Source organism: Cornus florida, unplaced genomic scaffold (genome assembly GCF_030987335.1).
Source record: "Cornus florida cultivar Cherokee Brave unplaced genomic scaffold, ASM3098733v1 CherokeeBrave_3.0.0_Hap2_Chr06, whole genome shotgun sequence".
Classification (NCBI taxonomy): Eukaryota; Viridiplantae; Streptophyta; class Magnoliopsida; order Cornales; family Cornaceae; genus Cornus; species Cornus florida.
Window position 1 is genome coordinate 11,252,996 of NW_026775576.1, and position 11,340 is coordinate 11,264,335.

An 11,340-nucleotide genomic window follows, 5' to 3' on the forward strand; every position below is an offset into this window, starting at 1 on the left:
CAATCAAGATCACATCCTTGATGAATTGATTTAAAGTTGGAACTAAACCGGAAAAGAAAAACTATCCGTCGTCGTTCTCTCCCTTCTCCTTGCTTTTGTTTTACTTTTTAATTTTGGGTAAGTGCAGAAAACACCCTTGAAGTATACCTTTCATAGTACTTTTACCCCCTATTTGAAAAAGTGTGCAATAAACACCCCTAATCTTTTGATATTGTGCAAAATTACCCCTCTGTTAAAAATCTGACACCAATTAGGGATGTAATACCCATTTTACCCTTTTATTTTTCCCAAAATGCCCATGCAATCACCCTCTTCACTACAATCATCCTCTGTCGTCCATGCTCACCGTCTCCACCGTTGATCTATCCGCTTCACGCTGAAAATTTTAGTGTTCACCGTTAATCCATCGGCCTCAAACCTTACTATGAGAACCACGGACCAAGGAAAGGCGAAAGCCCAGAGCAACAGTGTTACTCTCTCTACCATCAAATCTCAACTCTCGCCATATCACTCTCTTCTCACTCGTCTAACCTTGCTCCCTCTCTACAAAATCCATTAGATTTAAGCTTAATCAAAGCACTCACCCCTGCTCTCTCTCTTCGAAATTACATGTTCATTGGTTTAAGGTTAATCAAACCACGCATATAGGAAGAATGAAATCACAATCAGTGGGTGGTTAAGGGTACTCATAGCACTCACCCTTTCCCTTCCTTCAAGGATCGCCGAGATGCCGTCACACCATACACTTACCGTAATTTCTTAGCCAAGGACTGTCGAGATGTCGCCACACCACACACGTACCACAATTTCTCAGCCTCATAAACCAGTGCGGTCTCTGGCCGATATCCGATTACGAATTCGATGTCATCGTTGGTGTTTTCAAGCCCGAAGTTCGGCTAGAGCAAAGAAGCTTCTCCAATCTGAATCTTGGCCGGACCGAGCGGCGTCTCTGAAATCCCTAAGGAACATGTTGCCGCCACCATTAGCGCCTCTAGTACCTTCACTGATTGGTCTTCGCCGCTGCCAATACCTTCGGTAGCGCGAGAACTCGCTACTGTCATTCCGCCATCATGTTTGCAATCGTCGATCTCTTCACCGCCCTCTACACCTTCGATTAAGGCTCTGCCCTCTACAACCGTCAATCTCTTGCAACCGTCTTTGTATTGGGGTTGTAAATTATTTTGCAGAATAATGTTTAATGTCTTTTTGGTCTTTTTACAAAAAATAAATAAATAATAAAAATAAAAATAAAAATTTATATATTTTATAAAATTATTCAATAAGGGTAATTTGGTCAATTTAAATTTTAAATGTGTCAGGGAGACCTAATTACACCAAATTGAAACTTGAGGGGTGTTTTTTGCACGTGAGGGGTGTGATGACTACCCGAGCGTGTGCACAAAATAATGCACAACACTTTGAGTTTAGAAATTAGTGTTAAGTGGGCATCATACTTTAAATTTATACATCACGTAACTCCTATACTATGTAGTATGAGTGAGAAGGGATCATCCCAAGAGATTATACGTGTTGGAATTTAATTTTGACTCTAATGTATCAATTGATTGCAAGGAGAGATTGGTTGATTAAACTAAGGTGCAATGAAATTAAAATGCAATTAAAACAACTAAATTGAGATAGGGTTTGATTGGTAGGAAGAGAGGTCTTGGGGTGTTAGAATCGCCACCAAGTTCGTTCACCAAACCATACACTTTCAACTAATTTGGGGAAAAATATTCTTGTGAACGAAATACGACTACCAATTGCAAAAGTAAGCATAGACCATCAAATTTAATAATGAATTGTCTACCTAACCAACAAATAAACTAAGTGTAGAACAACCCATCAATTCTAAGCATGACCCATCAAACTAGCCATAATTGTAGCACACATTAATCTAGAGAATTATGGAATTTGCAATAATATGCCATGGAATATGAAATAAAGTCTAGATTGTCTACCTACCTACAATCATGAATTAAATTGTTGAACAACCCATCAAGCATAAGCATAATCCATCAAATTAATTGACAAGCCCATCTAATAAAAATCATGTTTAGTCATCACTAGATTCTCAATAAGCATAATCCATCAAATTAATTGACAATTCCATCTAATAAAAATCATGTTTAGTCATCACTAGATTCTCAATCAACTACACATAGACATGCAATTAATAGAAAAATTAGTGTAGAGAACAATTTCCAAACAATCACACATAAGATAACATGTAATCACATAAAGAATCAATAGAAAGAATTAATCCATAAAAATCAAAGGAGAAACCCAAGATTCATTAAATTCACAAGGCTAAAGCACTAATCATAAAATATATTCCCCAAAAAGTATGAAAGAGATAGAGGTTTAGATTACAAACTTGAGGCTCATCCAAGCCCTAACGAGAAATCTAGCCAATCATGGAGGAGGTGGATGTAATCTTAGAACCCTCAAGGGCAATCCCCAAACATGGCTCCATCTTCTTCCTCTTCTTCTTTGTTGAATTCTAGAGAGAGAGAGTTTGTAGATCTTGAGATTTGTTCTTAACGCCTCCACTCTTTTCTTTTCTTCTAACCATAATCTCTAACTTTTCTAGAGAGAGAAACTAACTATTACAATGTAAAAATAAAAATAAAATTCAAAACAAAAGATAGATTACAAAATGGTTCAATTCCCCCTTTATACAGGCTTCTTGGAGTAGTAAACAAGTTAAAAAATAAGCCTTTAAAATATCTAATCATGCAGCTATGTGGTAGGTGGAGTTCGGGCGTGCGGGAATAAAACAACTTGCTATCAGCATATCTTCGATCGATTAAAGAAATCTATGATTGATCCAAACCCACTGGTGGTGAAATTCTGCATTTTTAACCTTTTTCCAGATTTTTCTGGAATTTTCTCGAAACTTTTGCTTGACTCCAAAAAGGCAGTAATGGACCATTTTTAGCCCGTTTGAACCTTATTGACCTAAAAATAGACAAAAACATAAATTAGTACTAAAACGAGAAAATAAAGATAGATGAATGGACTAAAATACCCTAGTCTAGGTGCTAAAATGCATCACATTTGAGCACTCATTAGGGTGTGATATGCACTATAAGTACACTTGAGGGGCCCTTTTTTATTTTCACCGCAATAATGAGACACATGGACAGTTGGTATAGAGTCGGGTTATAATTGTTGTCAATTTTGTCATTACTCTTATCTAAAATACCCAAGTGTTGACCCACATGTTACTCAAGTAAATCAAAACAAATATTAATTTAAACCTGATCGGTATAATTCTCAAGATTAAGAGTCATCTTACATTAGTAGTAACAGACAAATAAGAAAAACTGGGATAAGTCACTCCACTTAGTGTTTCCAGCAAGTTAAAAATCAATGATTACACTCTTGAATGTCTAATTCTATTCCTTTGAGTGTGAACATTAATAATTACAAATATTGATGAATTTATATCTCCAATGCATAAACCTTACAGTATGTGCATATAAATTCATTCTATCATAATTAGTGGACAGTTAGTTCAAAAACTCTTTGTCCTACTCAATACAGTTATTCACCAATAGTATATGAAAATAAATAAATAAGATATTATTAAATAAATCTTAATTTAAAATCAATGGCTTTGTTCCCATTGACTTAAGAGCTACTTAGAAAAAAGATAGGGTGCTGATTCGGTTCTAAGAAGAATGTTTATATTTCTTACTCCATTAGGAAGTCCTTAACAACTAAAGAGAATTCATAGAAGGCAAGGAGGATTGATATTGGTGATAGACCATCTTATTCTACATTTGCACCTCCAGAGACTTCACATGCCATACCATTTGCTCCTCTCACAAGTTTATTTTCTAACTCTGACGAGCAGTGACAGTCTGATAGTTTAATCAAGTAATGAGAGTATTGGATCAATGTGTCATGAGGAGGCACAATGACCTGAAGACTTTAATGTTTTGCTTGATTAAACAATAAAGTGTTGAGGTCGTGGATGTGGATGATGATATGCTGCTACTGGAGAGGAGGATGAGGATATGAGAGTAGCTATAGAGGGCGGAACTTTTAGTTCAGAGGACGATCATGATAGTGATGGTGGTGATGAGTATACAGATGATGTTTTTGATGATTTTGATGAGGATTATGTGTTCTTAAGTGCTTAGATTATATTTTTGGACATGTTTTATATATGGGATTGTACCTACGGATATGTTTAGACTTGTATGTGATGGATATGGATATTTTTCAATGTTTGGATATATTCTGATGCTATAGATATTTTTGCTATGTCTTGGTGCTATATTTTTAGTATCCATGTTATTCTTGCTTTGTTTATATACGTAAAACTTACTATTTGATTTTCTCTTATTTGCTATACATAAAACTTTGTTAATTTGTTCAAAAAAGGGGGAGAGATATATTTGCTTAAGGGGAGAGTATTGCTCATTGAGAGGGAGTAGTTAGTTATTTTTTCTTATTTCTTTATTTAGCTTTAATAGATAGTTTTTCTTAGTCTATATGCTTGCAAGCTACATGTTATATGTGTAGGTTACAAGTTGTATGTGCAAATTACAAGTCATATCTACAATGTAAAGCTTCAAGTAAAGAAGTTCCATCGTTATTTTTATTTTTAACTTTCATGTAATAAACTTTTTTTGCTTGGGTAGATTATATGTTATCTAATGGTGTTGTCATGAAATTGCCAAAAGGGGTGATTGTGAAGTATATATTGTAATTGGCATATTTTAATGTCAAAACGTGTCTGGTCGAGTTGTAATTTTTGAATTTTTTATGTTTCTCGAGGTCGGGAGCGGAACAACATGTGCGACCTCACTCTAGATCAATAAGAACACTTCTTAGACATGTAAAAGAGTGAGGGCACATTTTGACATACAGTGTAGTTGTTGGTCCTAGTTAGTATAATTGGTATTTCCCTTTTTAATGTCAAAACCTGGTGTAATAGAGCTGTCAAGGGCTTATATGATCACCATTGTTGTGCACAATGACTTATATCATCACACAGGAGTGGTATAGTCTTTTATCATCTTGTGACACAACCTCACAATGGTTTGAGATAATACATTGCAACTATTTAGCCTGTTTAGTCTATTCTCTATGTTAACTGAGGTTCAGCATATGAAAATTAGTTATAGGGATATTCAGAGGCACTATGGTCATTTCAAAGTTATATTATACGTTATACATATGTTCAGATAGCTACATTGCATTGAACAACTGTGAGTTAGCCTGCATTGTGAAATATACAGTCTCAGCAACAGGTTTGGGCTGAGAATGAGTGGTTGTTACAAGGGTATTTTAGTCTTTCTACTTGAAGCTCAGGTGTATGACACATTGTTGTGGTCCTAGAGTGAGAGTGTACATATCTCATTGCATTTCTTAATCACCAAGTCTTTGATAAGAATGCTATTATAGCCTTGGTATTGTGAGCTGTAATTTTTGGTATACTAGAGGACAAAACAGTTGAGTTGGCAAGGGTATAATGGTCTATTCACATGAAGAATGTCAGAACATTCTCTTGCCAATTATTGGCTACAGGTGCCATGTGTATATCCTTCTTGTAGTAGGACTTGAATTGTATGCTTGAGTATATATATACTGTTATAGCATTTCATGTGACGGCCCTGGTTTTTAGGCCAACATGTCCTATGATGAATCGAAGATTGACCCGATAACGGATCCGATATGCGGAAGCGAAAACAGAAAATAAGACTCTAAAAAGTCAAAGTGACCTTCCATGAGATCATGGAACTCAACAAGAACTGATGTGAAATCAAAAGATTGAAAATATGACAAATAAGCCCCTAAAGGCAAAATAGTCATTTCTGAAAACTGTAGACTCGGGTGTCACCGAGCACACCGCTGGAAGGACAACAAAAAACTAATCAAGATAGACTCAAGAATCGCATGATTCGGAGTCCGGACGAAGGAGAAACGGCATGAAGATTAAAAATGGACACTTAAAGCTTTAAGGGCAAACTGGTAATTATCCAGAAATATACGGGTGTAACCTAGCACACCGTTGGATAGATGACGAAAAATTAATCAAGTTAAAAAAAAATTCACTTGAATCGGAGTTCGGACGAAGAAGAAAAGCCTAAAAGAAGAATTGACGTTGCGACGGCCAAACGAGGGGCCATGACAGCCCCGTGCACGCGCCCACGCACGCCGCGCACGCGCTGGGTGCACCATGGCTGGCAGCAGCCCATAAAGCTGCTGTGTGATTTTTTTCAGAAAATTCCAGAACAGAGGCTGAATTTAGAGGCCTAGATGAATTTTTTTGCAAAAACACAAAGAGAAAACCTCCCTCAAAATTGAGTTTTCTACGTGACTCGTGAGAGAATTAAAAAAAAAAACTTACTGGGAAATGGCCAAAATGCCCTCCCAAGAAATTTGGTCAAAAGAGCTAAAAAGTTGCTAAAATGAAACTGGAAGCTGAAACTTCATGAGGGATTTCCGATACCAAGACGATGTTTTATGGAAAAACATGAAGAAGAAACCCTCCCTAAAATCACGTTTTCTAGGCGACCATGTCAAAAGAAGAAAATAAAACTGATGTGAAAAGTCTATAATGCCCCTAGAACAAATTATACAACAAAATTAAAAAATGGTTTCATAGGAGGCTCAAATCACAAAGGAAAGGGTTTTTCCCAGAAACGATCAAGCACACAGACGTAAATGGTGATTTTGAAACCGCGGGAATGGTCCGCGGCTCCCGAAAATGGCCGAGTCAAAATCCAACCCCCCAACGGCCAAAAAGGTGAAAATGAACTTGAAATTGAAAATATGGAAACCAAAATTGACAAATGATTTCAAACTACCATTTGGCCCTTGGCTACACTTTAAACATGATTAATGAGACCTTACAAAAGAATAAAAATGAAATTCCCACACCCGATGCAAAAGTTATGACACAATGTCTAAGCATTTTTCAACATTTTCATATTAAGCCTTGAAAACGAAAGTGCATAGAAAGCAAGATACATGTCATTGGCTTCCGGCCTCATCTCATACATGTCAAATACATTATAAAGAGTGTACTTATGTACACATTACAAAAATAGAATCAAATTTACACATTTTGACATATAAAGCTATAAATGGCATTTCAAGCTAACATTTACAAGAAATGAGAGCTTCAAGTCTACAAATCATCCAAGCATGATGTGAATCCCGAATCTTGATTCCGGTACCTGAAAAATGTCCCCACTACGTGGGTGAGTAACATAAAGCTACTCATAGGAGATGAATATGCGTCGACCTAGCATTTTACAATTCTATCACCTTAAGGTGAAACATGTTAGAGGGGCTCATGCCACCTAACGTCTATGTCAAAGTGAGACTTAGGGATCATCCTAAGCTACTCATACAATTGAAATGAACTACGGCATACAAGTATACATGCTCAAGTACCTAAACCGTATTAAAACATGATACACGACATTCAAGTACACATGCTCACAAGTATACTAAATCATGTTAAACGGGATAAGCAATATCTAGCGTACATACACAAGTATAAGATATATGTATAGAGTACTCATAAATCAAGTATACAAACACAAGTATACTAAGCTAAACACATACGCATAAGACAAGTATACATGGCACAAGTATACAAAAATGAAATCCGCACACACAAGACAAGCATACTAAGCGTAAATACACTAGATAGAGTTTAGATACACCAACAAGGATACAAGTTCAAGTATACAATTTCAAGTATACTAAATGAGATCAAAATACACAGGCAAGCACCAATTCTCAAGTTACAAGTAATCCATGATTAACAACTTGAAATTGAATACGAAATCAAAGTAGAAAAACTATGACATGTGGTCACTAGACCAAGCAAGTGTTTCCGGGTAATTACGACCCACAAGGCACTACCTAGTGCGCACATGCATAAGTTATTCCGGGCAATTACGACCCACAAGGTACTACCTAGTGCACACTTATGACTTAGAAGACTCTTGTCTCCGCACTAAAGCCAAACCCTAGCCATCACATGAAATATGTCCTTACAAGCTTTTCAAAATCAATAAGTCCAAAACTTATACAAAAATCAATAAGTTAGACCAAACTTATACCAAATCCACTAATGAATAAAACCATCTTCCATGCACAAATAAGGTTGAATCCACACAAACCATATCCTACAATTCAAGTCTAGATAGCATATGACATGTCAAGCCTCCAATATGCAATTTATACACCAAAACAAGAATATTTTACAACAATTGAACCACATTACCATACTAAGCCACAAGTACTAAATAAGTCCCAATTTAGTAACTAGCTTCTAAGGTAAATAATTGTAATATTCTAACAAGCTATATACCTACACAAGATATATCTAAACAAGTTATGCAAGTCAATGATATTCTATATCATGCTAAGTCCAATTACCATTTCAAGAGGTCTCAAGTACTAATTCTACATCAAATTAGTAACATACTCACAAGGTGATTAAATAGACTACATTTCAAGGGATTATCAACCTATTACCTCCAATATCAATTTAAGTAACCAACACACTTAAAATAAAATTAATTAAGCTCATTAATTAATTTTTCTCTAGATTTTCAAACATATCCAAATGTCCTCAATTTAATATATGTAAAAGAACTCACCAAGGCCTACTTTAATATCACATTACAAGTTGGTTTTATGCTTGATACAACTATGTGAATTAATCTTTCACAAAAGATAAATATTAAATAAGTTTTGCAATTCTTACTCAAATGCTCCAAATTTAATATATATTACACAACTCACCAAGGCCTAATTTACTAACATGCCACAATTTAATTCTAAACTATATATCATCATTAGAATTAAATCCTAAGCAAAGAAAATAAATAAATTAAATTCTATAAACTTGAACAAGGCATGCTCACAAGTTGTATATGCTTATAAAACATCAATACAACAATAATATAAACCTAAGACATCACCTACCTCAATTTGAGATGAAAATCTCAAAAGCCCACCGAAAAAAAAGTGCTCCGAATCCGACGATACCGAAGGGTTTTGTCGGGGACAACACGATTTACATGAACCCACAAGAAGCCCCATCAAAATCACAACTTGACTTCAAACCTGAACTCAAAATTTGGCCAAAAATGGGTTCTAATAAGGGTGAAAGAAGCGCGTAGTCAACACGAACACAAAACGCAAAAGCCCTACTATGTTCTGACAAAGAAATGAAGTTCAAATGAGGAGAGAGAAGGTGGCAGCCTCCCTTGGGTTGCCATGGAAGCTTTAGGTCGTGCAAGAGAGTGGGGAAGATGAAAAAATAAAATATCTCATCCCCCTTTTATAGAAATCTCAAAAAGTGCCCCGAACGGGCCCCGCCGGGTTCCGGAAAAGTGAAATTTGAGCAGACGTGCTCAAATGATGAAACTCTGTGAACAAAAAAGATTCAAAATGATAAAATAAGAATAATGAAAGAAACGGCGTCAAAAACCGAGTCCCGAGCAAAAAGTTATGCACCAAATAAGTTTGGCACAAACTAGGGCCAAAAACCCTGAAACTGGAAAATATCGACCAAAAGGGACTTCTAAGAGTTTACGACTTGACGAAAAGTGAAAATGAATCCCGTACGAGGATCCAGACTCAAAATAAGATAATTTACAACAACTTTCATTAATTGCACAATGGCACCTATAAAAAGGGTTAACTACAAAACTGCCCCAGAATGAAAATATATTCCAAAAGATATTTTCTTAGATACCCCTGAAATAAAATATCTTCAAAAGATATTTACGAAAAACACTCCAAGAAAAGAAATTAATTTCAAAGAATTATGCATCCATGCCCCTATGGATACCGGGAGCAACCAGAGTACTTTCCTGCAAAAGTATAGATACATATTTCGCGGAAACCACTCACGATAAAGATACGTGAAGTCAAAAACCAACTCCGAGCACAAGAAGTAAGGTTTTACCAACAAGGTAACAAATGGGGAAAAGACAAAATAGGGAAAAGGACGAAATAGGGAAAAAGACTCGGTTCTCAAAAGAAGCTGTCAATCCAAAGAAAAGAGTCTCAGAAACCATTTCCGAGCACTCGAGATGACACTAAGCGACGAGAAACTGAACTCAGAAAAGAAATTTCAATGAAAAAAATTCATCCGTAAAATTCTGAGGAAAAAGGAAAGGAAGGAAATGACCGGGTCATTACATTTTAGCTGAATCAAGCCTCTTGTAAAACCCTAATAGTGACTTGCATTGAACTATACTCGAGAGCTTCATATGAACTGTGATACCCCCGAATTTCTAAGTGTAGGTTGGCCAGGTCCACACCCGAAGACCCAGGGATATCAAAATAATGTGTCAATAAACGAACACATAATAAAAAAAGATAAATAGGGAATAAATAAAATACTGAAAGGAAACTAAAATAATAATTAAATCCTCAAAATAAATTTCATTAAATAATAATCTCCTTTGATAACAATAATCCTCCGAAATACAACTCGGGAATCCATACTATATGGACCCCTATAAAATTCCAAACTACAATAAACAATAGTAATAACTGTTTACATCTGAATACTGAAAAAATAAACTAGAATCCTACGCAGATGAATAGAAGAGTGATGATAATTGGTCTTTGCTCTGCACTAACAATATCTACACCTGATACTGACATGGACCTGAAAAATAAATAGTAGGTCAGACCCACAAATAAGTTCTTTCTACTATATTCCACAGAGACCTAATGAACGAATACATCCTAGTCAACTCATGCAATAACTACATAGTCAATATAAATATATCGATACACACTAAAGACTTTCACTTGACTATAGGGCAGATTCATCCTGATATTATGAATCACGCAAAACCCATCGGTAGTCATTAGTACCCTCATCTATCTGGGCATACTCACATCCTCTATATCCAGCTACACGTCCCAGGGGCAATATAGCCTTCCTAACCATCGATCCTGAGAACTCATGCTTATATCCTGGCACATACATACATATATATATATATATATACATATATATATACAATAAATAATAAAATTCATATCCGTCATCTGACAATGGCATGACAAGAAATGAGTCTAAACTTATTAGCCAACTCACCCTTAATATACAACCATATCTTAACAATGGTGTATAAATCCGAAACCATATCCTGACAATGGTTCCCACACAATCAAACAAATAATAGATAAAGATCAAATATATATAACGTGGAGACCGGTTTGTAATACCCCTAATTTTCAAAGGATATATTTGGGATTTAATTATTTATTTTCTTGCATATTAATTGGTTATTTGATTACGTGGCTGATTATTTATGTGTTTGATTGAATTGT